Raw genomic sequence first — 12,241 nt, 5'->3', positions numbered from 1 at the left:
CAGCCAAGCGGCGTCCCGTTTGTCCGATGTACAAGGAATTGCAGAGAGAGCAAGAGATGCAATAGATAATATTGCTGGAGGTGCAGGTGAAGGAGTGGATGATGGGATAGGGTCGATGGTGGGTGCTAGTGAGGCGGGTGGTGTTGGAGAGGTAAGGGCAAGTGCGGCAACTATATATATAAATATTATTGGTGAATTGAAGAAATGGAGCTGAACGCAGATTGAACAGAAATCGTTTTATTTCATTCTACACGTGTTTCGAAAGGCACAATTTACCAAAATCCGATTGAATAATGGAACCATATTGTGTCTTTCTCTTCAGGAAGAAATAGGAAATCCGTTGGAAAAAACAAAAACAGAACAGAGGCGGAGCAAAACAAATCGAACTAAGCTCCTAAGAGCCCATGGGCATGGGCTCTTAGGAGCTTAGTTCGATGTGTTTTGCTCCGCCTCTGTTCTTTTTGTTTTTTCCAACGGATTTCCTATTTTTCCTGAAGAGAAAGACACAATATGGTTCCATTATTCAATCGGATTTTGGTAAATTGTGCCTTTCGAAACACGTGTAGAATGAAATAAAACGATTTCTGTTCAATCTGCGTTCAGCTCCATTTCTTCAATTCACCAATAATATTTTAATTTCAATTATCCGCACCAACGCACGGTTGCAACACCATATGGTTGTACCTCAAACCGTACTGTTACTGCTGTGATTTTTGCTACCAAGGTATCGGTTAAAACTTTTGATTAATCTACTACAGATTATTCATCTTTCTATTTCACATAATATATATATATATATATATATATATAGATGAGAGAGAGAGAGAGAGACAGACAGACAGACAGACAGAGAGATACATATATATATATATATATATATATAATATATATACATATATATATATATATATCTATATATATATATATTATATATATATATTATATATATACATATATATTGCACATATATATATATATATATATATATATACTATATATATGCATATATATATATAATATATATATATATATGATATATATATATATACACCACCAAACGGTATACACCTACACCACCAAACGGTATACACAGGTGCATAATTATCAAGTACTCACCCCGAATTTATGTATATATATATATATATATATGCATATATATATATATATATATAACTAATGTAGGATAAGACTTTTTTCGAAAGAAAAAGATTTTATCAATGGCCAGCATATCAAAAAATACCTTATAAAATAAGAGCAAGAGAACAATTCTAATGCCAAATATGCCGAAAAAAAGACAAAATTGTCAGTTAACCATTATGATTTATGCGTCTCTGAAAGATAATAAAAATTTTTTGTTTCGAAAAAAATCTTATCCTACATTAGTTATAAATTTAATAGTGTTCACTTCCGGATTCTCTCACTCTATGAAAGTTTCTAGATCGAATCACACGTGTCTCGAGAGGTGCTGAAGTTTTTTCTATTTTGGATATATTTGGGGTACTTAGGTCTGCTCTGGACTTAGTGCTTGCTTTTTCCATGGGTATGAGTAAGTATTCCATTTATGTCTTACGTATTAATCGCTGACGAGGGGAAAATTCTTACGAATTAACCACGAAATTGGGACCAATACGGTTATAACGGAATTTTTTAGAAATTTCTTTCGGCATGTACCGAGACGCATAAATTATGATGGTTAACTGACAATTTTGTCTATTTTTCGGCATATTTGGCATTAGAATTTTTCTCTGCCCTTATTTTATAAGTTATATATAATATATATATATATATATATATATATATATATATATATACATAGCAAGGAAAAATTTTTTTTAAAAATGCAGACCATTTATTGATCTATATATAACTATATATATATATATATATATATCGTTCTCTTTTTTCCCCCTTTACTTGGTTCTGTCATTAGACTGCGGTCTTGCTGGAGCACCGCCTTGAAGGATTTTGGTCAAACGAATCGACCCCAGCAGATTTTTTCTTCCGTGCCTGATACTTATTCTATCGGTCTCGTCCTGTCTAACCGCTAAGTTATGGGAACGTAAACATACCAGCACTGATTGTCAAACGGTAGTTGAGACAAGCAAGCACACACACACACACACACACACACACACACACACACACACACACACACACACATACACAGACATATACATGTATATACGGCAAGCTTCTTTCAGTTTCCAACTAGGGAATCCGCTCTCAAGGCTTTAGTTGGTCCGATGCTATAGGATACGACACTTGTCCAAGATGCCACGCAGTGGGACTGAACCAAGAAACATATGGTTGGAAAGCAAACTTTTTACCACTCAGTCACGCCTATGTATTTATGTATGTATGTATGTATGTATGTATGTATGTATGTATGTATGTATGTATGCATGTATGTATGTATGTATGTATGTATGTATGCCTGCATGTATGTATGTATGTATGTATGTATGTATGTATGTATGTATGTATGCCTGCATGTATGTATGTATGTATGTATGTATGTATGTATTATGCATGCATGCATGTAATGTATGTATGTATGTAGATGCATGTATGTATGTATGTATGTATGTATTATGTATGCCTGCATGATAATGTATGTATGTATGTATGTATGTATGTAATGTATGCTGTATGTATGTATGTCCCTGCTGCAGTATGTATGTATGTATGTATTGTATGTATGTATGTATGCCTGCATGTATGTATGTATGTATGTATGTATGTATGTATGTATGTATGTTGTATGTATGTATGTGTGTATGTATGTATGTATGTATGCATGCATGTATGTATGTATGTATGTATGTATTCATGTATGTATGATGCCTGCATGTTGTATGTATGGTATATGTATGTATGTATGTATGGATCCTGCATGTATGTATTGTATGTATGTAGTATGTATGCATGTATAATGTATTATGTATGCATGCATGTATGCATGTATGTATGTATGCCTGCATGTATGTATGTATGTATTATGTAATGTATGTATGTATGTATGCATGCATGTATGTATGTATGTATGTATGTATGTATTATGCATGTATGTAGTGTATGCTGCATGTATGTATGTCTGTATGTATGTATGTATGCCTGCATGTATGTATGTATGTAATGTATGTTGTATGTATGTATGCATGCATTATGTATGTATGTATGTATGTTGCATGTATGTATGTATGCCTGCATGTATGTATGTAATGTATGTGAGTATGTATGTATGTATGTATGTATGCCTGCATGTATGTATGTATGTATGTATGCTGCATGTATGTATGTATGATGTATTTAGTATGTATGTAGTATGTATGTATGGCATGCATGTTGCATGGTATGTATGTATGCCTGCATGTATGTGTATGGTATGTTTGTATGTATGCCTGCATGTATGTATGTATGTATGTATGTATGCATGCATGCAGGCATGCATGCATGTATGTATGTATGTATGTATGTATGTATGTATGTATGTAATGCATGTATGCATGTATGGCCGCATGTATGTATGTATGTATGTAATGTATGTATGTATGTATGTATGCCTGCATGTATGTATGTATGTATGTATGTATGTATGTATGTATGTATGCATGTATGTATTATGCCTGCATGTATGTATGTATGTATGTATGTATGTATGCCTGCATGTATGCATGCATGTATGTATGTATGTATGTATGTATGTATGCATGCATGCATGTATGCATGTATGTATGTATGTATGTATGTATGTATGTATGTATGTATGCCTGCATGTATGCATGCATGTATGTATGTATGTATGTATGTATGTATGTAGTATGCATGCATGCATGTATGCATGTATGTATGTATGCCTGCATGTATGTATGTATGTATGTATGTATGTATGTATGTATGCCTGCATGTATGTATGTATGTATGTATGTATGTATGTATGTATGTATGTATGCATGCATGCATGCATGCATGTATGCATGCATGTATGCATGTATGTATGTATGCCAGCATGTATGTATGTATGTATGTATGTATGTATGTATGTATGTATGCATGCATGTATGTATGTATGTATGTATGTATGTATGCATGCATGCATGTATGTATGTATGTATGTATGTATGTATGCATGCATGTATGTATGTATGTATGTATGTATGTATGTATGCCTGCATGTATGTATGTATGTATGTATGTATGTATGCCTGCATGTATGCATGCATGTATGCATGTATGTATGTGTGTGTTTGTATGTATGTATGTATGTATGTATGTATGTATGTATGCCTGCATGTATGTATGTATGTCTGTATGTATGTATGTATGTATGTATGTATGTATGCCTGCATGTATGCATGTATGTATGTATGTATGTATGTATGCATGCATGCATGTATGTGTGTATGTATGTATGTATGTGTGTATGTATGTATGTATGTGTGTATGTATGTATGTATGTATGTATGCCTGTATGAATGTACACACCAAAACAATGTGAGTATGCATATAAACGTGTGTGTGTGTGTGTGTGTTATCTTTTAGTTAAAAAGAAATGCAATGGTTATGCTCTTCTATTGGGCCCTGACACAGGTGGTGGAGAAGGGCAGAATCATCCTAAAACCGGAAACCTGACTTGAATGCTTACAGCAGAGTGATATCCCTTAAAGGTATCCAAGGTACCTTGTGTGCTGCTACACCATGCGATGAGTTAAGTCTGTCCCCCGAATAGAGATTTGTACTTAGAACGCAAAGAGACACAACAAATATCAAGTTTGTATGTATGTATTTATATATGTATGTATGTGTGCAGATTTGTATGTTTTGCTTTATCTATGCATTCTCATGCATGTAGTTGCATATCTAGATATGTTCATATATATTGAAATTATAAACTTCAGGAAAGTTTTACAGATTTTTATAGTTCCAGTGATGGACTGGATTTGTAATCTTCGAATTACCTTTCGCCTTTCTGGTTCTGAGAAGAAGCCTAATTTATCAAGATTGGTATTTAGGCAGTGTGTTACATATCCCAGGTCCCCAATAATTACAGGTATAAACCTGAACTTATAATCTGGATAAAGCAGCTGCGGATTTCTCAATAGTTCAGCGTAGTAGTTCTCTTTTTCACTGAGCTTCAGCTTTATGTTAACATCCGCTGGACAGCTAATTGCAACAGCTGTACACGGTTTCTCTTCTCTATCCCAAATCATTATATCAGGTTTGTTGTGCTTACGTTTTATTGAGAATCTCACTGGGACATTCCACCAGTACATCTTTTTATTGTGAGTGGCTATGGCTTCTACCAGGATGAAACAGTTGGAATGTTTTGGTCGTAGTTCTGCTCAGTTGGGAGAGACATGAAGCTTAATAAGAACAATTCAAACTTGTTTTCCATCATGGCACAAATAGTATATAGATATTAAAGTAAACGTTTCTCTCCTTTAAATCACATTAATTATTTTGCTTCAGATCATTCTTGATATGTAAATCTATGATTAAAGGTATTCTAGCGGTGACCATGCGCGACCATCACGTAATTTTCTTTTAAATATCACTTTTAAAGTAGGAATGGAAATAGTACAAGAAAGACCAGGCAAGTCTTACGACGCAGAAGATGGAAATATATTTTCATTTGCTTATGGAAATATATCAACGCTTTGAAAGTGTTACTGAAAAATATTCCATTACCAGAATAAAAATACGTTGGGCCCAGAAGAATATAAAATTTAAATATTTATGACGACGACGACGACGATGATGATGATGATGATGATGATGATAAGATCGAAAAGGAGAGCAATAATAATTATATCGAACATAGGCAGGCATAAAAGCCACAAGTTTCAGAGGTTAGGATTATAGTCAAATGAAACACTAATACTTGAGTGATACTATTGTTTTTTGTTTTCCAACTCCAGAAAACTGAAAGGCAAATTCAACACATGCAAGATTTGAACTCAAAACGTAAAACAACCGTAACTGAATATCGCAAAGAACTCGTCTGGCGCCCTAATGATCGTGTCATGTGACCCAATTCAACAACAACAAACACAACATCAACAGCAACATCTACAACAACAATAATAGTTTCAAATTTGGGCACAAGCCCAGCAAAATAATAATAATAATAATAATAATAATAACAATTGCCTAGTGTACCCTTGTCAGACGGGTAGTCATGATGGGTATACTGGGCTTCATATATTTTACCCCAGTGTCACTTTGATGGTATGCACTGCTCTCTCACTCATAATAATAATAATAATAATAATAATAATAATTGTTTTGTCTTGATATAAAAGATGGGCTACAGTAAATATTCTGCTCAATACCACAGATTTGCTTGTCAGTTGTTTGACCTTAACCAGTTGAGCATGTCCCTTAGTGGCTGACGATATGTGCATCTCTGATCACGAGCAGAAGTAGTGGGGGAGCATCATAGCCATGTGTTGAAAGGAATTATTTGGGGTTTGAATAATTCACCTCTGGAAACATGGGTGGTTCTTTCAACATCCTTAAACAACCCTTATTCAGGGACCTTTTGAGCGGAATGGGCTACTCAACCTGAAGAAAATTCTAACTGGGCCCCACCTGCAAGGTCATGTGCTGTTTATCTTGATAGGAAATCACCATGTCGCGTACATATCGTTGTGATGCATGTGCCTGGTGTACCCTTATCAGACTGGTAGTATCATGATGGGTATACTGGGCTTCGTATATGCGTACCCCAGTGTTATTTTGATAGCATGCACTACCGTCTAACTCAATAATAATAATAATAATAATAATAATAATAATAATAATAATAATAATAATAATTGATAATAATAATAGTAATAATAATAATAATAATAATAATGATGATAATAATAATAATGATGATGATAATAATAATAATTGATAATAATAATAATAATAATGATAATAATAATAATTGATAATAATAATAGTAATAATAATAATGATAATAATAATAATAATAATGATAATAATAATAATAATAATAATATTAATAATCATGATGGGTATATGATGGGTATACTGGGCTTCGTATATGCGTACCCCAGTGTTATTTTGATAGCATGCACTACCGTCTAACTCAATAATAATAATGATAATAATAATAACTATGATAATAATATAATAATAATAATAATAATAATGATAATTGATAATAATAATAATAGTAATAATAATAATAATAATAATAACAATAATAATAGATAAATAATTGATAATAATAATAGTAATAATAATAAATAATAATAATATAACTATGATAATAAATATAATAATAATAATAATAATAATAATAATATAATAATAATAGTATAATAAGTGATAATAATAATAGTAATAATAATAATAATACTAATAATAACTATGATAATAATAAATAATAATAATAATAATAATAATAATAATAATAATAATAATAATAATAATAATCCTTTCTACTATAAGCACAAAGCCTGAAATTTGGGGAAAGGGTATAGTCGATTATATCGATCTTTGTACTCAACTGGTACTTATTTTATTGATCACCAAAGGATAAAAGATAAAGTTGATCTCGGAGAAATTTAAACTCAGAACGTGAAGACGGATGAAAGTGCCACTAAGCCTGCATAATAATAATAATAATAATCGTTTCAAATTGTGGCATAAGGCCAGCAATTTGAAGGGGAAAGGCCGAGTCGATTACATCGACCCCAGTGCGTAACTGGTACTTATTTTATCGAACCAGAAAGGATGAAAGGCAAAGTCAACCCGAACGGAATTTGAACTCAGAACGTAAAGAGCAGCAGGTTCGAGGGAGAGGATAAGTCGATTACATCGACCCTTCTGCTCAATTGACACTTATTTCATCGATCCCGAAAAGATGAAAGGCGAAGTTGACCTCGGCGGTATTTGAACTTAGAACGTGAACGCGGACGATAAGCAATTTTCCCGGCGTGCTAACGATTCTGCCAGCTCGCCGCCTTCTTCAGAATAATAATAATAATAATAATAATAATAATAAGAAGAAGAAGAAGAAGAAGAAGAAGAAGAAGAAGAAAAAGAAGAAAATGAAGAAGAAGATAAAGAAGAAAAAGAAGAAAATGAAGAAGATGATAAAGAAGAAGAAGAAGAAGAAGAAGAAGTAGGAAAAGAAGAAGAAGAAGAAGAAGAGAAGAAGAAGAAGAAGAAGAAGAAGAAGAAGAAGAAGAAGAAGAAGAAGAAGAAGAAGAAGAAGAAGAAAAAGAAGAAGAAGAAGAATGGGTTTCAAATTTTGGAACACGGCCAGCAAGTTCGAGGTAGGAGATAAGTCGATTACATTGACCCCATTGCTCAAATGGTACCTATTTCATCGACCCCGAAAGGATGAAAGGCGAAGTTGACCTCGGCGGTATTTGAACTTAGAACGTGAAGGCGGACGAAATGTTGCAAAGCATTTTGTCCGGCGTGTTAAGGCAAGCAGTTCTGAGGGACGGGGAGAAGTCGATTACATCGACTGCCGGTGCTCAACAGGTACTTATTTTAAAGAGAAAGCAGAAAGTAGTAGTAGTAGTAGTAGTAGTAGTAGTAGAGGAAGAAGAAGAAAAGGAGGAAGAGGAGGAGGAGGAGAAGAAGGAGAAGAAGGAGAAGAAGAAGAAAAAGGAGGAAAAGAAGAAGAAGAAGAAGAAGAAGAAGAAGGAGAAGAAGAAGAAGAAGAAGGAGGAGGAGGAGGAGGAGGAGAGGAAGAAGAGAGAAGAAGAAGGAAAAAGAAGAAGAAAAAGAGAAGAGAAGAAGAGAAGAAGAAGAAGAAAGAAGAAGAGGAGGAGGAGGAGGAGGAGAAGAAGAAGAAGAAGGAGGAGAAGAAGAAGAAGAAGAAGAAGAAGAAGAAGAAGAAGACAACAACAATCTATTTCTATAATAACAACAACAACAACCCATTTGGGAATGGTGATTTTTGTGAGGTGGCCACAATGTATTCGATGCAGCAACGTAATTCAGAAACGGAGAACTGTGATGTTCATCCCGTTCCTTCTACGTCATCACTTAATAATATCGACAACACGGATGGCGATGATATTGATAGATGCTGACGACGTTTTATGTGACGACGTAACAAGGTCTTACGCAATAGGAGTCAGACACGCAATTTAAACGGAACAATCATATTTCTCTTTCTTTTTATTAATGAGTACGATGGCTACTACTACTACTACTACTACTACTGCTACTACTACTACTACTACTAACTACTACTACTACTACTACTACTACTATCACTAAACCACCACTACTAATACCATTACTACTATCACCGACGTCACCACCACCACCATCACCCTCACCACCGCCACTACCACCACCATCACCCTCACCACCATCACCCTCACCACCGCCACTACCACCACTACTGTTACTAATACTATTGTGCCACTAGCATCATCATCGCCACCAGCACTACACTGCTGCTGTTACTACTACTACTACTACTACTCTACTACTACTAATAATAATAATAATAATAATAATAATAATAATTGGCAATAGGCCTGCAGTTTTGAGGGGAAGGGAAGTAGCAGATACCATAGACCTTAGTATTTGACTGGTACTTTATCTTATGGCAGAAAAAAAAATGGTTTTTAATAGTGTTTTTTTTTCCCCGTTAGCCAAAACAATAAACATAGACGGAAATATAAAATAATATTGATTTCTATAACACAAATATATCGGTGAGTAGACGCCCGCGCACACGCACACGCACACACACACACACACACACACACACACACACACACACATACACACTCACGTATACACATGCACACACACACATATAGACAGACATATACAAATGTTTATAAACACATTCATTCACTCACACATACGTGCACTGACACATACATACATCTACACATTAAGATAAGTTAGAAATAAAAAAACAATGGAAAATAAGAACAATTTAGAACAATTGCGGATTAATTGGTTAAGTAATTAAATTCCATTATAAAATTAAAGAAATAGTTTTTAAGAAGTCTACAAGGAAATGGTCAAAACATACAAATAACAACACTTACCTGTTGATTATACGTGTTACGTGTTTTAGTAAACGTAACTTATAAATTGTGTGTGCGTTTATACATACATATGTGTGTATATATGTATGTATATCCTTTTGATATTTTTATATGATACAAAGTCACTTTTTCTTGGATTGGCTACAAATTATTCGGAGGAGAGAGCCACTTGTTTGATTGGGGGTGCATCAATCTATCAACACGACGGAATCAATTCCATTGCATCACGATACATCGCGATACACGATAAAGAAAGATACAGGTAAATACGGGTGGTAAAGAATTGCCATGTAGTTTGGGTGGGTGTGCTCACTTCTTTGGCCTGTTCTGCATTTTGGTGTACGGGTGGGCTGGGTGCATCGGTGTGTTTTTGTTTGTGGTTTTGTCTGCTCGCGTTTTTTCCCTTCTGTGCGTTTGTGCGTGTTTACTGCGTGACTCTACGCATGTCAGTGTGTACGAGTGTTTCAGTATAAGTGCGCATATATTAATGTGTGTATGTTTATGTGTGTACCCCACATGTTTAAAGGCGAAAGTACAAGACCGACCGTGTATTGTTGACACATCTCTATCGATGTCTGTTTATCTCACTCAATCTTTCTCTCTCTCTCTCCTTTTTTTTGTCTTTCTCTCTCTTTCTTCTCGCTTCTTTTTTCTTACTCTCTGTCTGTGTCACTGTAATCTGCGAATATATTTGTCTTTCTCTGTTTTACTGTCTTTTTATCCCCCTCCTTCTGTCTTTTTCTCACTATCTTTCACTCAGTCTAAATCTCGCTATCACTCTCTCAAAGTCTTTCTCTCTGCCACTCAACATTACTCTGTCTTTCTATCTATTTTCTTCACTATTTATTCATCTTATCACTCTGCATTTGTTACTCAAATTGCTGTCTTTCGATATATGTTTATCTCTACCTCTCTCTCCCGGTCGTTCTCATCTCTTTCTTCTTCTGTCTCTCTCTCCCTCCTTCTCGGTCTCTCAGTCAGTTTCTCTCTGATTATCTTTTCTCTTTCTCAGTTTTTTTCATTATTATTTTTCTCTGTCTTTGCAACGAATAAGCGTACCAATGTGTTTATGTACGTGTGAGTGTGCATTTATGTGTATATGTATGTTTGTGTACGTGTGAAAGTGAAAATACGAGGTGGAAGTGTCGTGTTTCCCTCCTTCATCGTTTTATCGTCTGCTAAAGACTTCTAGCATCGAAGTGTTGACTGGCGACCTCAGACTGTTTTAGCAACTCGCTTCGAATCAATCAATCAATCGATCGATCGATCAATCAGTTGACTAAACCAAATGGGCGCCTTAGAAATCATTTAATCAAGTAAACATCAATAACTACAACTTCCATCCAAATATATTTATCAAATGTATTCCAGCTATTTTAGCAAGATTTTTAAATATTTTCGTTTTACTTTCCAGTGTCGATATTTTCTTTCATGGCGTCGTGTGCTTCAAGTTGGCTGGACTGCAGCCGAAAAGTAGTCTTTGCTGTGTTACGCCGTCTGTGTGGAAATTGTATTGGCGTGAGGAATGTCAGGAAAAAACATAAACGAATTGGAGAAGATGGAGACATAAATAAGAATACAAGGGGGAAAATAGGGGAAAGCGAAGTGGGAGAAATAGAAATGTAAATATGCTCGAAATGTAAGAGGAATACTTGAAAAGAGGAGGTCGATGTGATGACAGTGAAAATTTTTTTTAAATGTGAAATAAGAAAGGACATAACTTGAGTAAGGTCGGTAGACGAGAAAAGGGATTAGAGAGAGGAGAGAGGGAAGAGAAAGAGAGAATGAAAGAAAGAGAGGAAGAGAAAGAAAGAGAAAAGAACAAGACAGATAAGAAGGAAGAAAGGAAAGAAAAGAAAGAAAGAAAGAAGAAAGAGAAAGAACAAGAAAGAAAGAAGAGGAAAGAAAGGAAAAGAAGAAGAAAGAAAGAAAGAAAGAAAGAAAGAAAGAAAGAAAGAAAGAAAGAAAAAAGAAAGAAAGAAAGAAGAAGAGGAAGAAAGAAAGAAAGAAGAGAGAAAAGAAAGAAAGAAAGAAAGAAGAAAGAAGGAAAGAGAAAGAAAATAAAAGAAAAGAAAGAAAGAAGAAGAGAAAGAAAGAAAGAAAGAAAATATGTGATGAAAGAAAGAGAAAGAAAAGAAGAGAAAAGAAGAAAGAAGAAAGAAAGAAAGAAGAAGAACAAAAGAAGAAAGAAGAAA

The 12,241-nt window shown here is 34.4% G+C and overlaps 1 protein-coding gene across 5 annotated transcripts in view; it reads right to left on the bottom strand.

Annotated features, from left to right (window-relative positions):
• Positions 1 to 12,241, bottom strand: part of LOC115220479 (zinc finger protein 474-like) — a 105,433-nt gene that overhangs the window by 61,516 nt on the left and 31,676 nt on the right. For 2 of the 5 annotated variants that reach the window (XR_005002494.1, XM_029790612.2), the window contains exon 1: positions 10,047 to 11,644. The exons of 2 other annotated variants lie outside the window; for them this stretch is intronic. The gene's annotated coding sequence lies outside the window, so the exon portion shown is untranslated. Of the gene's footprint in view, positions 1 to 10,046; positions 11,646 to 12,241 lie in introns of those variants that run through there. One more of the 5 variants, XM_036509991.1, reaches the window with a different exon arrangement.

This window comes from Octopus sinensis, linkage group LG16 (genome assembly GCF_006345805.1).
Source record: "Octopus sinensis linkage group LG16, ASM634580v1, whole genome shotgun sequence".
Taxonomy (NCBI): Eukaryota; Metazoa; Mollusca; class Cephalopoda; order Octopoda; family Octopodidae; genus Octopus; species Octopus sinensis.
The sequence above is the reverse complement of the archived record's forward strand: the minus strand, read 5'-3'. Positions and strand labels throughout refer to the sequence as shown.